At 36.3% G+C, this 20,425-nt stretch overlaps 1 protein-coding gene across 3 annotated transcripts in view; it reads left to right on the top strand.

Moving 5' to 3' along the window:
* LOC101901541 (elongation of very long chain fatty acids protein AAEL008004) overlaps positions 1-20,425 on the top strand; it is an 83,740-nt gene that overhangs the window by 28,187 nt on the left and 35,128 nt on the right. Inside the window, exon 1 of one of the 3 annotated variants that reach the window (XM_059125305.1) lies at positions 4,039-4,062. The exons of 1 other annotated variant lie outside the window; for it this stretch is intronic. The gene's annotated coding sequence lies outside the window, so the exon portion shown is untranslated. Of the gene's footprint in view, positions 1-4,038; positions 4,063-17,462; positions 18,006-20,425 lie in introns of those variants that run through there. One more of the 3 variants, XM_059125302.1, reaches the window with a different exon arrangement.

Genomic DNA, 20,425 nt, shown 5'->3' with positions numbered 1-20,425 from the left:
CGATTTAGTGATTCTTGGAGGCAGTTTGGTAAGTACATACCTCCTATGACATATCCATGTTAAAATAAAAGATTAGGATTATGCTTTATGAGTTTGCCACTGGTGCCAAAATGTACCCATTATTTGGTAATGAGTTTCTTTGCTGTGTATTTTGAAATCTGTTATCATATCCAACTTTCTATACTGTCCCCCCTCCGAACCACAGTTTTTTATTAACCAGCTATTTTAATAAACATTTTTTTATGTGTTTTCGTTTTCATTTCTTATTTTCTTCGTCTTCTACTTCTCCTTCGTCATCTCGTTTTGGTTAAATGTCCGACCAAGTTATTTTTGTCAACAACAATGAAATCGCTGTTGTTGATGCTGTAATAATAAATGTTGTATTTATCTGATTTTGTTGTCGTTGTTGCTGTGGTTTGCTCCATCTTCGTCTGTCCGCCGGTCTACCTGTCTGTATCCACATCTTTAACTTGTTGCCCCCTTTTTTAGTTTGCTATCTGTTGTGGATCGTCATCGTTGTTCCCGTTCCTCCGGTGTTGTTGTTGCTGTTATTGCTGCTGCTGTTGTTGGTAGTGGTGGTCGTTCGGTGCGTTTAGTTTGTTTGCCATTTTGATGACCACATGTTGACCATGAAATATTTTTTTTTTCAGACGCGTTTGTGAATTTTTTCATTTCACTTAACTCGGCGTTTTGGGTGTCTGCTGTTGTCGTCTTTTTCACCACCACGAACCAATGCTGCTGCTGCTGTTGTCGTCACTTGCAAAGCTGGCGTTGTTGATGTCGCCTTCGTCGTCGTCATTTTATTTGCTCTGCTTCTTGTCGTCTTCCTTCTTTGGTATGCCAATTTGGTCCCATCTTTGTAGATTTCGTAATAATATGTAATATCAACCAAACAACCAACCTACCTACCTACCTGGCTGCCTGTTCGACTGACCAACAACAACAAAGACACCAACAAGTTGGAGCAACATAATTGTGGGTTTTTTTCTTCTCTCTAAATGGTTAAATGTTAGTGGGCCTGTTGCGGTCTTGATTGGATTATTAGGTTAAACATTTCGCATAAGGAGAGAATGGGATGCCTTTAAGAAAAAGTAAACCGGTTCCAGAGTTTGCCTTCTTTACAAGTAATACACTGTGTCCCCCTTTGTTGTTATTTGAGGACAAATGGAAAGTGCTTTAAAAGGCCTTGAGAAGTTCACATGGGTTGATGTGTGTTTGTTTGTTTGTCTTAATGTTACTGCCCCTGACAGAAAGGAATTTTAGTATCTCTTTACGACATATACTTCGGGAAATTTCGATTTGTTTTTCCGTTTTGTGTACCCTCAGCCATATGACCGCAGAGGGTATATTTAAAACGGCCAAAACGTGTCTTATAGAAATAATGATTTTAGACCCTAGGTCTCTTTGGACCAAATCCGCTTTAGGACATTTGGAGTCGATCTAGCGATGTCCGTGCCTCCGTCCGTCTGTCTGTCTGGCTGGTGCGCACGATAACTCTCGAAGGGAGTGTCCGATTTGGTCCAAACTTGGTACATTGTAATATTATTGTCAAACTTAGATCGAGTTCGGACATGGACAATATCGGTTCACTCCTTCTACCTCCCTCACAAATTTCGAAATTTTCAAAGAAAATATTTTACTGCATAGAGAGTGAAAAGATAATCCGATTTTTCTCCAACTTTGCAAATACTAATATTTCTTTCAGTTCTAGATCAGGTGCAAAAATGTATAATATCGGTCCATTCCATCAAGTGCTTCCCCCACAAAGGGTAAACGTTTTGAATAATTATAAGTCTTATAAAATGTGATGTAAGAATCCGATTGTTTTACTATTTCGCACATCCCAATATTTATATTAACTCAAGGTCTGGTGTTAAGATGGAATATATCGGTCCACTCCTTCTTGTAACTCCCCCACAATTGGTCGGAATTTTCAAAAAATATATATTTTTTGCACAGATAGAGAAACGATAATCCGATTTTGCTCCACCTTTGCATATCCTTATATTTGCGTCAGTGCTAGGTCAGGTCTGCAAATGGATAATATCGGTCCACTCCATCAAAGGTTAAAATTTTTGAATAATTTCAACTCTCATAAAATGTGATATAAGAGCCCGACTGTCTTTAAATTTCACACATCCCAATATATATATTAACACAAGGTCTGGTGTATATATTGGTCCGCTCCTTCTGGTACCTCCCCCACAAAAGGTTGACATTTTGAATAACTGAAACGATCATAAGATCCAAAATAAGCATCCGGTTCTCTTCCAATTTCACTCATTACGTCTTCTAACATATGATATGCTATGAAGATTAAGTCTACTAACATAAGATCTGCTATGAAGATGGGATATATGGATCAACTCCTTTTGGTACTTCCCCCACAAAAGGGTCAAAATTTGGAATATCAATGAAACTTATAAAACGCTGAATCGGAAATTAGTTTACATGCGATTCAATTGAGACTTGGCACATCTAAATATTTTCATCAACACAAGATCTGTTATAAAGAAGGTAGAGATCGGACCATTCCTTCTGGTACCTCCCCCACAAAGGGTCAAAATTTTGAATAACCCAAACCGATTATAAAATCCGAAATAAGCATCCAGTTCTCTTCATATTTCATGCAGCCCATTACGTCTACTAAGATAAGATCTGCTATGAAGATGGGATATATCGGTCCACTCCCTTTGGTACCTCCCCCAAAAACGCCAATGAAACCGCCGCACGCTGCCCGAATGTTGCTTTGCGGTATTTTGGTCCATTCCCGTCGATCGCTTGCTTAAGGTAATCGACACTTTGGTATTTTTTAGTGCCAATCTTGCTTTCCAGAATACTCCAGACACAATAGTCTAACGGATTGGTATCCGGAGATTTCGGTGGCCATTATGCTTTGGAAATGAAGCGGGGAACTTCCTTTTTTAACCATTCTTGGGTGGCGCGTGCTGAGTCCTGTTGGAATGGCCAAAGTCTGCGGCCAAAATATTTGCACCACTTTCGGACGAAGCAATTCCTTATCTCTTTTGAGTCTATTTTCTTTCTGTTGCGGTGTAAGTTTGGAATTTCAATGGCTTTACTCTGAGCTCATTTTTCAATATTTGCCGAATGACATATTGCGATATGTTCAACTCACGAACCATTTTCGGCCACTGCCACGCGGGTTTCGATCAAGTCGCTTCTTTACTTTTCGAGCCATTTCTGCTGATGTTGCTGTTTTCTTCCGTCCACTTCCCTGAAGTCGGGCTACTCTACCAGTAGCACGGTAACGAGCGTTGGTACGAGACTCAGGCGATGGAATAATTTTAACAGCTGTCGGACGAGTGGCTTAGAAATGACAGCAGTCTGAAGTTGGTTGCTGTTTTTTCATCCCACCCTGTATATTTAAATAATCAAACATTTGGCTGAGGGTAACCGACTGATACTTTTTTTATTGTTTTTTTCTTGTGGATTAAAATAATTTAACGCAATCGACCTGTATAAGCTTCTATGTGAACCTAACAAAACGTGTAAATTTTAAAATTTTTACAACTTGTCTAGAAAGAAATCCCAATAAACCAAAGGTCGTTCGCTCTCTCCTCAGTCATAAATCGTGACATTTAACAATGCCGTTTTGGCTCGTTAATCCCTCTTGCCGTTGATTTTTTAATGGATTTTCTAGCCGGAATGTAAATAATAAAATTTACCGCAAATTAACTATTATCATGTAAACAACTTTTATTTACAATTTACACTTTGGAATTGGAAATTTTGCAACCTTTTAATATTTGCAATAATATTGACTTAAAATTTAAAATAAATATTGCGGTAGTTGGGGGAAAAAACATCCTCATTAACAATGCCTAGAATTTTCGTTGTCAGATTTTTGTTTATTATGTGTGAAATTTTTTCTAGGGGTTTTTGCAGGTCAATCATCCATCCATCCATCGGTTCTCCACGATAGCTAGCTTGTATAAATACATTAGCCAGCCGTAATACGTTGTTAGTAAATTTATTTTCCCCTTCACACAGCTACTCAGCACAACTGAAAGGATACTCAACAACAACAACAACACTGAAATTGTAAGTTGGTGAGATTTTTCAATTTAATTGAAATTGTTGTCAACACGCATTAACGTGGCCAATAATTTATGGCATAAAAAATATGTCATTCATTAATTTCGAATGTATTTTTAATTTGAAAATTGGCCTGGGGTTGTAATGCCGCCATATCACCAATTAATTTCTTGCAATTGAAAAAAAAAATAAATTAAATTAAATAAAATAACTGATTGTAAAAAGGGTTCGCCAATCTTAATTATAGTAATTTTGAAATTATTGCTTTTGAACCTTGGCTTTAGAAAATACAGCTGCTGTGTCTATCGGACTTTGTAAGTATGTATTTATTAATTCTTTGAATTTTTAATTGCCGAGATAAGCCATAAAATATTGTTTTCTATTTGTCTCGTATTTGTGTGAAAATTCTTTGTAAAGAGTCTCACTGGGATCGTCAATTTAAAATATTTTCTAGGGCTTCTTTACTCAATTCTATTATGAGCTAAGGTGGCCAAAAACTTCCTTAGACACTCTCATAGGAGGAGGAAACCTCTTCTATTCTTCTATAAAGACTAACTTCATCTTTCTTCGAACAAAACAGCTATGCTCGGCAGGACCGAAATTGAAAATTTTCCAAAAAAAAAAAAAAAAAAATCCGTCGAAAAATATCCTCGAAGAGAAACGGTTATGGGTGCTATTCGAAGACGTGAACGCCCAAAGAAAATTTTCTGGCATAGATTGAAGTACCCGTTACAGGCTTCAAATACGAAATTTGAAACAATTCTAGTCAATAAAATCATCAAAATACCGAATATTGGGAGGTATCATTGTATGGGGGCTATACGAAGACGTCGACCTACATAAACAAATTTCTGGCATAGATTGAAGTGTCCATTACAAGCTTCAAATACGAAATTTGAAGCAATTTCGTTCAATAATGTCGCTAAAATCGTCAAAATACCGAATATCGGGAGGTGTGGTTATATGAAGACGGGGACATACGCAGTTTTTTTTCCATATGCTGTGGTACTTCGAATACAAAATTTAAAAGAATTCCACTCAGTAATATCTCTTAGTACCGAATATCGGGAAGTATCGTTATTTGGGGCTATACGAAGACGTGGACCTGATACACAATTTTTTGTCATAGGCTGTAGTAACCATTACCAGCTTCAAATACGAAATTTGAAACAATTCCGGTGAATTAAGTCCCAAAAATGTTTAAAACACCAAATATCGGGAGGTATAGTTATATGGGGGCCATACAATCAGGCAATAGATAATTTTCTGGCATAGATTCGAAGGGCACATTACGAGCTTTAAATACGAAATTTGAAACAATTCCAGTCTATAACATCTCTAAAATCTAAAAGACTGACTATCGGGAAGTACTGTTGTATAGGGGCTATACGAAGACATTGATCTGCATACGGCTATAGTACGCATTACGAACTTCAAATACGAAATTTGAAATAATTCCGGTGAGTAATGTCGCTAAAATCGTCAATATGCCGATATCGTGGACCTATATAGACAATTCTCTTTCAGGTTGTAAAGTACTCAGAAGGAACTCCTTGTGCGGATTTTCAGACAATTTCATTGAAAAATTTTGCTACAATCAACGAAATACCGAATATTGGGAGGTACCGTTATTTGGGGGCTGTACGATATCGTAGAATTATATAGACAATTGTCTTTCAGGGGGTAATGTACTCACAAAAAACTTCTTGTGTAGAATTTCGGACAATTCCATTGAAAGATGTGGCTAAAATCATCAAAATACAAAAAATGGGGAGGTGGTGGTTCGTTATATGGGTGCTATACGATATCGTGGTCCTCTTCTAGAAATTCGGACAATTCCATTGAAAGATGTTGCTAAAATCACCAAAATGCCAAAAATGGGGGGGGGGGTGGTGTGTCGTTATATGGGGCCTATACGATATGGTGGTCCACTTATAGTTTTTAAAGAAACATTTTATGTCGTATATTAAGACTCCTTGCCGAAAGTTCATACAGACGTTATATCGTTAGGAAACCCTCCCTTTTGATCACCTGTAAAAACACGTTTCTGTTCGACTATGAAGACTTTCTTCTATTATTTCTGTTATTCTATTTTGAATCTCTTTAGGACGCCCATAATATATCATAATATATCAATAAATATCAATAAATATTATAATATATCAATAAATATTATTTATGTTGCGAATAAACCATAATCCGCTCATGTATAAAGACTCCCATCAAGTAGTCGTCTATAAAGACATCTGCCGGGTCTTTTTGAAAAGCTTCCATTAATCTGTTGTGAAAGTCCTCCATTTTTCGCTGTGGTGAAAAACACTGTTTCTGGTTTCCTATACAGGCTTCCACTTGGTGATATATAGGCTTAATTATGGTACTAAAGAATCCGGGGGTCATTGAGAGCCCATATGTTTGCCATTAATACTCCCATTATGTTATCTAATTCAAATTCCTTCAAACCTCCTTAGGACATTTAAAATAACTTCCCTCAAATCTTCCAGAAAAAAACTACTTTCAAGTTGACTGTAAATACTTCACTCAGGTCGTTCTTAAAGGCTTTAATTTTGATCGGCTATAAAAATTAGCTTTAAAACGTCTATACAGATTTCAAATTCGAATAGAGAGTAAAAATCGCTATAATTCGATCGGGTGAAGTCCTTTCTTATTTTTTTATATTTCCCCGCTGTCTGTCTTTGGATAATGGCAAGCTGGTTCTTACAAAAACTTTTTCAAATTCAACTTAGATATTTGAAACACAAATATTTAATTTGTTATGTATAATTTATTGCCATTCGAAAAAAACAAAAAACAAAAAATTTATAGAACACAGTCCATTGTAACTTAACCAGATTTAGATATAATATTTTAATTATTTAAATCAATAATTATTTAAATTATTCAAATATTAATGAATTTGTTTGTTTTCAATTTTTATCTCCTAAAATTATATTTATTATTCAAAAGAAATCATGTTAGTTATTTTATTAAAAACGGATAACACAAAGGCAGATGGATTATCATTGATCAATCAAATTTAGTTAAAACTACAGGGAAATATATTTTAATTATATTTAATTCGTGTTACATAAATCAGGTTGTACAATCTTCCTCCGAAAAATGGAAAACGAAAAATGCTCACGAGGGTTAAAGTAGGACCGTAATTATCATCCGGTAATTGTCCATAAATAACACAATTATATCTGAAACGAAATAAAACATCTCCCCAATTTTAGTTTTTTTTTTTCATTTAACTAAAGCTCAACTCAGCATGACTTAATGCAAAAAACAAGTCGGCAGCTCCTCTCTTTTCTATTGAACTTCAGTTTTTTTTTTTTTTTTTGATTTTCAATGGACACATTTTCAAACTCTAAATGGGAAAATAACAACAAACAAAAATACAACATAAAACACTTGGAATTAACGGTCATTTTTTCTTTCTCTCGAAAAACGCAACACGCAACTTTTTTTCTCAGCATCAAAATTGTTTGTTATCCCACAGACACAAGCAAAAATCTATCTTTGTATTTGCAATAACAAAACAGAGTTTCAGATTTTAGACTTTGGACCCGAGTTCAAAAAAGTGTTCGCAATATTATGTGATTTTTTTTTTTCATTCCATCTATCTTTCTTTTGCCTTTTTTTGTTTTCTTTTCCCTCTCATCTAACCACAATTAGGTATTGGATACACCATTGATGGCGGCAACAACAACAAACAAAACCGACAATTTTTGATTTTGCACTATGGGGCAAGTGATGTGCTATAAATGTGTCGGTGTTTCATGTATCTGGAGAAATCGGACTACTTGTTGATTCTGAAAACGTCATAAGGTGAAAATCGGTCTATAAATCTTCCATCCAAAAAACCTTTCTATGATTTCGGTCTTTGACATTTGTAAAGTCTCACACAAGAGTCTCATTCATCCCATTCTGGTCTTCGTTAAATGCTCAAATAAGTCCAAATATTCTATATTCTATTTTTGTATCAAAATGTCCTTGTCGTCGAATCGTATTGTTTCTGAAGATCCCATTCTATAAAACTTAGAACACTTTACTCCAGACAATAAATAATCCATTCGTAAGATTTCAAGAAGCTTCGATTGGTTATCTGTAAGAAATATATTTCTTCAATCAAAATTCCTTTGAAGTAATCTATATAGCCTCGATTGTAGACAGCATGTACAAACATACAATAATTTGTGTATGAGAAGAATCTATTGAGGGTCGCTTATGAGATACACCTTCTAGATTTCTTTATCGTCTTTTAAAAAACACTATATACGGCGTCTTCCGAAAAACTCGACCATATGTTCTCTCTGTCATCTATAATTAACTATATACTTCGGGTTTGACCCCGTGTATCGACTGTTCGGCGACCCTTACATAATTATGCTTTGTCCAAAATTCTACAAAACAACTTTTCATTACACTTTTCTTTACTCAGAGTTCCCGATCTGATTCACAAGTGAACTGATTGGCGGGATACTACTCACTCGTAATTATGGAAGTTTCCAAATTATTCTATTGCAACGGAATGGCGATAGGAAATTAATAAATGAGCATAAATCTTCTATTTACTTTCGTAAAAATACTACTATTGATCTACAAAGATGTCCTTTGAGGCTGGCTGTCTGCTACTCATTCGTATTTATGAAATTTTTGGAAATAATAATCCCGCTTATTCTATAATACTCCAACGAAATGACAACCACGTCCGATCGCCAAAGCACATGTAAACGTACACAAATGAATGAAATGTAAACAACAAAGGGAACAGTAATTATAAATACGAGTGAGAGAGGACGATTAAATACCTCTCAATGAGAACTATTGTTGCATAATAATATAAACATTTTGAAATGTACGGAAATTCTAAAATTTACACTCGTAACAATACTTCTGTTGATCTATAAAGATATCCTTTGGGGCTGACTGGCAGCGACTCACTCGTATTTATAGTTCCTCACCTTTACATGGAAGTTTCTGGAATTATAATGACGGCTATTCTATAATATTCCACAAACACAAACACAAACACTCTCAACTCTCACGATAACTCTAGAGAGAAGTGCCCGATTATGTCCAAACTTAGTATATAGTAATATTTGTATCAAACATGGATCGGGTTCGGAGATGGGCAAAATCGGTCCACATCTTCTCGTACCGCCTCCACAAAAGGATAAGAATTAGGTGCAAACTTGCAAATGCTAATATTATTTTCAGTGCTAGATAAGGTGGGTAAATGGACAATATCGGTCCACTCCATTAAGTTCCTACCACACAAAGGATCCACATTTTGAAAAATTATATCTCTTATAAAATGATTATCTTCAAATTTCCCACATCTCAGTATTTCTACTAACTCAAGATCTGGTGTGAAGATGGTATATATCTGACCACTTCTAAGCATCCGATTGTTTTCAAACTCTGGCACATGTCAACACTTCTAACTACACAAGATCAGGGGTATAGATGGAATATATCGGCCCACTCCTTCTGGTACCTCCGCCTCAAAGGGTCCTAATTTTTAATACATACAGGGTGAGAAAAAAAAACTGGAACAAAATCAAACGCCATAATTTTTACATTTTTTTGAATAAAAGCAAAAAATGTCGGAAATAGCATCAGATTTTAGAATAAGTTTACATTTTTTTGAATTGGTCACCTTTGGCATGAATTATGGCCTTCAAACGGCCAATGAAACCGTTACACGCTGTCCGAGTGTTGCTCTGCGGTATTTTGGTATCCGGAGATTTGTTGGCCATTGTGCGCTGGAAATGAAGCGAGAAACCTCATTTTGTAATCATTCGTGGGTGGCGCGTGCTGACTCCTTTTGGAATGTCCACGGTCTGCGATCGAAATGTTTGCGTGTCCAGGACTTTAATGCACCCTCCAGAATATTTTTGCGATAATATTCGGCATTTATTCTGAGGCAACGGTCGATTAATACGAGCGGAGAGCGACCATCGGCTGTTATGGCGGCCTACATCATCATCGTAGCCGTAGCTTGAGTTCTGGTGGCCAACCAAAGGTGCACAATTTCAGCTGACCTCTTTGGCAAGTAAACACGATCATTTTGTTTGTTTACAAACTGCTGGACAACGAATGTTTTCTCATCGGAGAAAACCAAACTCGGCTAAGCGAACCAACTCTTTAGCTCTTTTTAGTCTATTTTTATTCCAGCTCTATCCCTTCTCCCAATACAAAAACATTCTCCTTTGTCCACCACAGACACCAACAGTGATGACATCCATATTAAATTTCTGAATTTCAGCTCAATTCCTTCAAATGGACACATTTTCCAAACCATCTCCATATCTTAATCCCAGATAACAGCAGTTACCTTAATATCAAATTTCAGGACTTCAGCTCTGTAATTTTCCCACAATAGTACAATAATAGAACGCATATCCAATACCAGATCTTTGTCTCAACCACAGACACCAACAGTAACATCCATATCATATGTCAGGATTCAAGCTCTATCCCTTCTCCTAATACCAAATTTAGTACCATTTAGTAATGTATAGTACATATTTAAAGATTTGAATAACTCGGGTTTTTTTAATATTGCACGAGAAAATTCCAGAAATACGAATTCAATATGTTTTCAAATTTAATACCGTTGAACAGATGCTGGGATTTTGTTGTCATTGACACATTTTCTAACACAAAACAGACACGGATAGTGTAGATGTTTGAAAACAGATAGGAAAGATCACGCCTTCACATAACGCCGCAATAAAATTTTGAATTGGCATTAAAAATAACCCATATCACATACCGCTCATTTATTTATGAATGACCTTTGGTTTGATGTCACGTATCAAATGATAAAGAAGAAGAAGAAGAAGAAGGATGCCCCATTCCCATTCCCAATTGTAAACAAATTCAACCTTCATTATTGTGGTACGAAAAAAAATTACCAATCAACCTTCCAAAATTTGACCTTCACATGAAGATTAAAAAAAATGTTATTGCTTTATTTAATGACTCAGGGTTGGGTTTGTTGTTACAGCTGGGCCTGGCCCATTGTGCGATCGGCGAGCTGGTTGGTCAGTATGTAAGTACAACGAACAGATGAGTGCTAAAATTGCTGTTAAATCTTCCGTCTTAGTTTCGAGACATACATACATCTGTATTTCGACTCGTTGCTGCCTTCTTTCTTTTGGCCTGCCTGACTGACTTACTGACTTACACATCTCAGAAGTTATGGCGTTTTGTTGTCTGTTCATTCAAAAATCCATGGAATGTTCGGGTAAACTACATTATGTGGCTTGGCTGGTTGGCTAGTGGGCAGATCGATCGACCGGCCGGTAAGTCATCCAGCCAGCCAACCAGCGAACCAGATAGCCGCAAAACGTAATGCTGCCGCAATCAATTTGCTCAGCCGTAACGTTGCGGCTTCTTTCTTAACACGCTTGGTGGCAGAGAATACGTTTGTGAGCCAAAGGCAAAATTGGTCAGCGCAAAAAACCCCAAACGATTCAATGAAAGCGAAAGTCGTTTTGTAGCAGCATAATCTATTGTGCTTTTTTATAACGTTCCGTTAAGTCTGGCCTGGCTTGGTCCATTATCGAGCTTGAGCATCAGCTCCCCGTAGTCAGTCATCTCAATTGTCATCTCTTCGTTGATGTCTCTCTTTCGCTCCGTCAATTATGGCAATCGATTCAAAGTTGAAAACTTGGTTCGGTTGTAATAAATAAAAACCGTTAATAATGTGTCGGATGGTGGGTTGGCTGATTTGACTGACAGATTGGTGCAGCAGATGTTGTTACTCGATGAATATCTTTGACGGAGAGTATATGAGTGAATGAGAGAGAGAGCGCGCAAAAATATAACATTTCCATGCGTTACATCAGATTTGTTTGAATACAATCGAGGAAAGAAATCCACACCAATGGCAATATTAAAAACTCAAATATTATGTGATTGAAAGATCACAGCTGTGTCGGAAATTATAGTTGAAGGGAAAGACATTTTTAAGTGTTATAGAGAATTCTGGAAGAATGTTTATGTTTTTGCACAGAATAAGCTAAATTGCCTTTTTGTGAATGGTGGAAATAGTAAAATAGGAAATTCTTCAAATCTGAAAAATTTCATTCCGAGTGTGGCACGTGATACATGTTGGTACGAATTTCAATATTTTTAACAAATAATCTTTATATATTTATTGGGAAATATTTGAAAATTATATTTGCTTTGAGAAAAGCTAGAGTTGCTTGCTCAAAATCGAGTCGAGTGAAAATCGCTCGAATTCGAGCGTCAGTACTCTGCATTGGATCGGAAGTAAGATTTGCAGATTCTACTCTTGACCAGGCTTCTTTTAATTTTAGCTGTGATAAGGCTTGATTTTTGGAAATTCGTATTAAAATGTTACGATAATAAGACTTTAAGCTTAGTTTAAAGTTCTAAAATGGCACTTAACCTCTAAAATGTTATGTGAACGGATAGAGCTGAAAACCTGAAATTTGGTATGAGAATCTAGGTTGGGAAGTACTTTTGATACATGAAGGCGGTCTTCGAAATGTTGGAGATAAAATTCTGAAATTTGGTATTTAGATAACTGTTGGTATCGGGGATTGAGATATGGAGGTGGTTTGGCAAATGTGTACTATAGTTGTACGAAAAATACTAAATAGTAATAAAATCGATATTGGGTGAAGGAATGAGGCTAAAATCCTCAAATTGGATATTGAGGTCTAGGTTGGTATCTGAAATCGAGAATTTGATATTGAGGTCTCTTTTGGTATCTGACTTATGAATCTGTACGGAAATATGTACTATTTAGTACGAAAAGTATTAAATAGTATTAAATTTGATACTTTTTGCTTCTCAATAATAAAAAGGCCCATATGATTTTCCTCCAACTTTGCAAATCCTTTTATTTTCATCAGTTCTAGATCGAGTGCGGAAATGGACAATATTGGCCCACTGCATCTAGTACACAACACCCACCCCCACGTCACCAATCCAAAGGTCAAAATTTTGAATAATTATATATATATTGACATCAAATGACACCATTCTAATATTATTGCCAGCACAAGATCTGGTGTGAAGATGGGATACACCGGTCCAGTCCTTCTGATACCTCCCCCACAACGCGTCAGAATTTTGAAAATCAATAAAGCTCATAAAGCGCGAAATGGGCAGCTGATTCCTTTAAAACTCGACATATCCTAATATTTCTATCAATACTAGATAGGTTATGAAGATTGAATATATCGAAGGACTCGTTTTGGTAAATTGTTATACCCTCCACCTTGGAAAGGAGGGTATATTAACTTTGTCATTCCGTTTTTAACATCGTTAAATATTCTTCTTAGACCCCATAAAGTATATATATTCATAATCAGCATAAAATTCTAAGTCGATTTAACGATGTCCGTCTGTCTATCTGTCTGTCCGTCTGTATGTCTGTCTGTCTGTCTGTTGAAATCACGATACAGCGCCAAAATTTAGCAGAGCTATTTGCATTGTGTCTAGGATGGTTGGTATTGAAAATGAGATATATCGGTCCACGTTCTGGTATAGTCCCCATATAACGGTACCTCCCGATATCCGGTATTTTAATGATTTATGCCACATTTTTTCACGGATTTGTCTGGAAATTGGTATTTGTAGGTCATAACGGGTCCCTGAGCGTGTGGCAAAACATTGCATGTATAGGTCCACGTTGTGGTATAGCCCCCATATAAAGGTACCTCCCGATATTCGGTATTTTAGTTTTGTTGCCACATTTATTCACGGATTTGTCTAAAAATTGGTATTTGTGGGTTATAATGGTTTCCAGCTCCGATGGCGAAACATTGCATGTATGGGTCCATGATTTGGTATAGCCCCCATATAACGGTACCTCCCGATATTCGGTATTTTGATGGTTTTTGCCACATTTTTTCACTGATTTGTCTAAAAATTGGTATTTGTGGGTTCGTGTGGCGGAACATTGTAATTATAGGTCCACGTTTTGGTGTAGCCCCCATATAACGGTACCTCCCGATATTCGGCATTTTAATGGTTTTTGCCACATTTCTTTAATGTTTCTTTTACCCTAAGGTGGAGGGTATTAAAAGTTTGGCCCGGTCGAACTTAATGTTTTTTTAATTGGTTTTGACTTGTTTTTTTAAACAAAGGTAGACGACAAATTTCTTTTTGATCTGACATCAAACATATTCTTTGAATTCGATGGAAGATCGAAACCTGTACATCAAATATTACACGAACCCCTCTCTCTTAAAATAGAAAAAAATGTTTTCCCATAAGAGATACGAGAGAATGATTGAGAAAGTTATTGTAATATTTGACCTATAAGTGTCATGCTTTCATCTGAATATTTGTCCTTTAGGCGTCGTTCTTTCAGCGGAATATGTGACCCACAGGTGTCGTTCTTTCATTGGGATATGTGACCTACAGGTGTCGTTCTTTCATCGGGATATTGGACCTACAGGTTTTGTTCTTCCATTGGAATATATAACCATATTTCACATGGGAATATTTGACCAACAGATGTCGTCCCTTCATAGGTATATTAGATCACCAAAGATGTTGTGATGTGTGTAATTTGAAGACAATCGGGCTCTTGCATCATATTTTATATGAGTTATGATTATTCAAAATTCTTAACCTTTGTTGGGGAGGTACTTGAGAGAGTGAACGGATATTGTCCATTTTCGCTCCTGACCTAGCACTGACGCAAATATTAGGATTTACAAAGTTGAAGCAAAATCGGAATATCCTTTCTCTTTTTGTGCAAAATATGTTTTTTGAAAATTTCGTTCTTTTGTGGGGGATGTACCAGAAGGAGTGGACCGATATTGCCCATCTCCGAACTCAATCTAAGTTTGATAATAATATTACGATGTACCAAGATTGGGATTGGAATCGGATACTCCATTCGTGTTATCGTGCGCTACAGTCTGACAGGCCGACATAAGGACGAACATTGCTAGATCGACTCCAAATGTGCTGAAACGGATTTGGTCCAAAGAGACCTTCGATCTAAAACCGTTATTTCGATGAGGCATGTTTTGGCCGTATCAAATGATTTATACCCTCTCTAGCCATATGGCTGAGGATGACGCTCGTTCATCGAAATGGACAACTTAGTAAGTTGTTTTCAATAAGTCAAGATTGGAAAGAACCATGGCATATTCGGCTCAGAACCAAATGAATAACTTATCAACTGAAAAACAAGTAAAAAAGCTGTAAGTTCGGCCGGGCCGATCTTTGATTACCTTCCACCTTTTTGTACAAATTTGGCAATTTTCAAAAAAATAAAATCCGTTAAAAATTCCGTTAAAATCTTTAAAAATACCGACTGCAGCCGTATATTAGGGTCTGTACGACGACGTGGACCTGCATAGGCAACTTTTGTCACAAGCTATTACAATATTCAAATGCGAAACTTGAAAAAAAATCTGTTTATAATGTAGCTAAAAGCATCAAAATTCTGAATATAGGGAGGAACCATGGGAGTTGTAAAACGTGGACCTGCACAGACAATTTTTGGTCATAGGTTGTAGTATCCATTACGAACTTCAAATGCGAAATTTGAAACAAGTCCGGTAAATAATGTCGCTAAAATCATCAGAATGCAGAATATCGGGAGGTACCATTATGTGGGGACTATACGAAGAAGTGGACCTACATGGCCCATTTTCTGTTTTATGCTGTAGTGTCTATTACGAACTTCAAATACCAAATTTGAAACAATTCCCGATAATATCGCTAAAATCATCAGAATACCGAATATCGGAGGGTACCGTTATATTTGGGGGCTATACGAAGACGTGGACCTACATGGCCCATTTTCAATACCAAAAGTCCTGCAGACATAATACACATTTGAGTAAAATTTTATCAACCTACTTCATTTTGTTCGGAAGCTAGAGTGATTTCCACAGACGGATAGACGGACGGACATAGAATTTTATGCTGATCAAGAATATATATACTTTGTGGGGTCTAAAATGTATATTTCGTGGTGTTACAAACGGAATGACAGACTTAATATACCCTCCGTACTATGGTGGAGGGTATAATATTGCAATAGAGTTGACAGTTTTGTGATTTGATGTTAATGTTGAATCTCCATATTGGAAAATGTCCCACGTTGACGTCTATTGAGTTTCTACAAAATATTGAAAAGTATGTTTCTAGTTCTATCTGATTTGAGGAGGAAGTAACTTAAACTCACAACCTGTTACAGATTAATGCAATTTAAATATTTTCTTTTCGATTAACTTCTTAACGTGTTTTATTCGCTTGAAGAAGAAGAAGAAGAAAACTATGGGAAGTGTAATTTATTCAAACGCTCTTAACTCTCTAACGATTTGTGGCGGAGGAGGGAGGGGGGGAAATGGGGTTCCTATGTAAATTTCAAATGATTAAATTATAAACAGGTATTGGCAGACGGACAGTAATTCTTATCACACCAATCAAATTGGAAATTTGGAAGATAAAACGCGATGTGTACGCCCACACACACACACCCCCCTCTCGCCGATGAATAAAAATTTATTCTAATTCTTCTTGGTCTTCCATTTTTCTTCATTTTTTTTTTTTTGAATTTTTTTATGAAAATTAATTTATTCAAATTTTTGGTATTTTTTCATTCCCCGCTGTCGTTGTTGTCAACAAAGGCCAAAGAGGCGAGGGGGAGCAAAGCAAACATAAGCAAAGAAAGTTATTTACCATAATAATGTGTCGTCGTCGTCGTAGCCGTTGGAGGGAAGCGTTGACTGACTGACTATTCCGCTGGTCATTTAGACTAGCCGTTTTTTTGTCATGAGCAGCGTGGCAGCACCACCTGATCACAGAGCTTTACAATGACGATGAGCGTTGTCGACGACGATCTTGGAAAGGTTTTTTATTTTTTTGAAATGCTTTAATGGAATGGTGGAGTTGACGCTGGCTGTGCCGCTGTCATGCTGGCTGGCGTCCCGACTATGTGAATTTTGTTATGGCGTTTAGTTGGTTGACGTTTTTTGTAAATGAAATTTTGTTGTCAGTTGCATTTTAAACGTTAACGTATACGGTTCGTAGCTGTGCTCAAAATTTCGCTGAGAGGCGGGAGATTCGGGAGTAGTAGTATTGTGTTCGTCGTCTATTGACTTTTTTTTGCTGTCATTGTGTGTTATCGTTACTATTATTATTTGTTATTGTTATTGTTTTTTTATTAAATTATTTTACATTTGACGTTGAAATAAAAAAAGAAACGAAACGAAAAAAAAAAACGATATTAAAGTTGAATAACTTCGAAGTAGTAGTGGCGCGCTCTGGCGGTGACTAAGTGAAAAGATAAGAAGAAAGAAAGGAGAAAAAACCAAGTGGAAGACGGAGAAGAATCGAAAGAGAAATACCTTGCGTTTCTGGTATTGTATAATCGCAAAAACGCACTGAACTCTGACGGCGGACAGCACGTTCGATCGCTCGCTCGCTCACTCGCAACGTAAAGAGGACTCTATCCAGACTAGACTCTCGCTCTTTTGGTGTAATCTCCCCCGTGGCAGAACATTGAGAGTAGAATAACCTTTGATGTGCTGATCAGTCATTAAAAAAAAAGTAGAATCGGGTTTTCGAAATTATTCGGCGTCGTCGGTTCGATACGATAAGAATCGATTCTCTGCCTTCGTACGGTCACTTGATCCCTATACATAGCGAGGAAAACTCCAAGTGTGAATCATTTTGTTTATAAACGCCATCCAAGTCGGAAATCCATACATCCACCTCCTAGCAGTGCGACATTGAAAGTTGGGGACCACGGAATAAATAATTGATAAGCCAGCGATCCAACAATTAGTTACTATTGCAATTGTTGTTGTTTTTTACGATTTGTTTGAGTGGATTTTAGCTGTTATCAGTCAACTTTAATAATAATTTTTGGCGAAATCTGAAGTGCCTGCCTGTCACCTGTTTCTACTTCTGCTATCGCTTAACTAACTTCCCAAGTGAGTGTCTTTTTAATTATGCGTCATTTACTCGTGAGTGTTGTATTATCTAAATTGTATTTCATTTTTTTGTTAACCGGCAAAGAAATTCGAACGTAACGTTTTCCGCATTTTTTTTGTGAATTTGTTTTGCTGAAAAAGAAAAATACCAAACCAATCATTTCTGATAAGTTGCAAAAACCACCGAACCCATGATTAATCATTCACAAATGCAGACAGTATTATTTTTGGCTACACATTTTGAAGGGGAAGTTTTCAATACAAAATAAAAACAAAAAAATATATTCCCGAAAAAATGACAAATTACATTGACTCGACTGAATTATCATTAAAAAAATAAACAAACAAAACACTTGGAACTGAACAACAACAAAATCGAAATCAACAACAACTGCAAAAAAGTGTCGGGTTATATCCATTACTATATTTTGGAATTTAATTTATTTGAAATTTGATATTATTCAAATTTTAAATCTTATTTCAACAATAGAATTCGAATTTTGGACAGAATTCTGGAATTGAGAAAAATGAGTTAAATAAAATTTTGAATTACTAATTCAAAAATGACATTGTAATTCGCTATAGATTTGAAATTTAAAATATTTCACTTGGAATTCAAAATTTCCAAAATTTCTAAAGAAAGAAATCAACGTTTTTAAACCCTCCACCATATTATAAAGGGTACATTGTCATTCCGTTTGTAAGTCCTCGAAATACCAATGGCAGACCTAGCAAAGTATATATATTCTGGATAAGCGTAAAATTCTAAGGCGATCTAGTTCCTCCAATAGAAAAAAAAATGTACTAAAAATACTTCGTATTTCCCCCATATAACGATATCTACCGATATTCGGTATTTTGATGGTTTTAGCGACGTCATTTGCCGGAATTGTTTCAAATTTCGTATTGGAAGATCTTAATGGGTACTACAACCTATAACAAAAAAATATTTATTTGGGTCAAGGTCTTCGTATAGCCCCCATATAACGGTACCCCTCAAAACCTGGTATTTGGACGAATTTGGCGACATTATTTAACGGAATTGTATCAAATTTCGTATTGGAAGATCTTAATAGGTACTACTTCGTATAGTCCCCATGTAACGGACCCCCGATATTCGGCATTTTGATGATTTTAGCCAAAATTTTCAATGGAATTACATGAAAATACATTTTACATTACTTTATCCCCTGGAAGAGAAATGTTGATAATTTTAGCGACGTTTTTCACCAGAATGGTTACAAATTTCGTATTGGAAGATTTTAATAGGCCCTACAAACTATGATAAAAAAATTTCGTATGCAGGTCTACATCTTCGTATAGGCCCCATATAACGGAACCTCCCGATATTCGGCATTTTGATGATTTTAGCGATATTTTTATCGGAATTGTTTGAAATTTCGTATTTGAAGTTCAGGTACTACAGCCAATGACAAAAAAATGCGTATGCAGGTCCACGTTTTTGCATAGTCTCCTTATGACGATACCTTCCGATATTCGGTATTTTGATAATTTTAACTACATTATTCAAATTTCATATTTGAAGTTCGTTATAGATACTTCAACTTAAGACAGAAAATTACCTATGCAGGTTCTTGACTTCGTGTAGCCTCCATATAACGGTACCTGGCGATATTCGGTATTTTGATGATTTTAGCGACATTTTTTTATTGTTTGAAATTTTGTATTTGAAGCTCAGGTACTACAGCCAATGACAAAAAATTGCGTATTCAAGTCCAAGCCTTCGTATAGACCCTATATAAAGATGCCTCCCGATATTCGGTATTTTTATGATTTTAGTGACATTTTTCAGCGGAATTGTTTCAAATTTGGTATTTGAAGTTCGTAATCGGTACTACAACCAATGATAACAAAATTGTTCATGCAGGTCCACGTCTTAGTATGGCCCCCATATAAAGATACGTCCCGATGTTCGGTCAGGTCTGGAGACATTATTTACCGGAATTGTTTCGAATTTCGTATTTAACGTTCGTAGTTGATACTACAGCCTGTGACAAAAAATTGCATATGCAGTTCCACGACCTCGTATGGGCCCCATATCGGTTTTCTTTTGGGGCGGTATTTTGCGACGATTTTTTTTAATTTTCAAGTCGCTTTCAAATGGGGGAGGTATTGAAAGTTCTGCCTGGGCGAACTTAGGTTCTTTTTTACTTTTTTCTTCTAATCAGATTCAGTCATGCCCCTCCTTCGGTTGCAATAAGGATATATTCGTAGGAATTGAGATAGGCTGTTGAAATTTGGTACACATGCGTTATGGGTCTGATCATGTTCGAAGATGGGTTAAATCGGACAACTTTTTCGTATAAAACTGTACCCCCTCATTTTAAACATTTTGACGACTTTCGGCACATTTTTCAACAGAATTGTCTGGAATTTGCTATTTATTGTTACAGGTTCCT

Source organism: Musca domestica, unplaced genomic scaffold (genome assembly GCF_030504385.1).
Source record: "Musca domestica strain aabys unplaced genomic scaffold, Musca_domestica.polishedcontigs.V.1.1 33, whole genome shotgun sequence".
Classification (NCBI taxonomy): domain Eukaryota; kingdom Metazoa; phylum Arthropoda; class Insecta; order Diptera; family Muscidae; genus Musca; species Musca domestica.
Note: the sequence above shows the minus strand (reverse complement) of the source record. Positions and strands in the feature narration are given on the sequence as shown.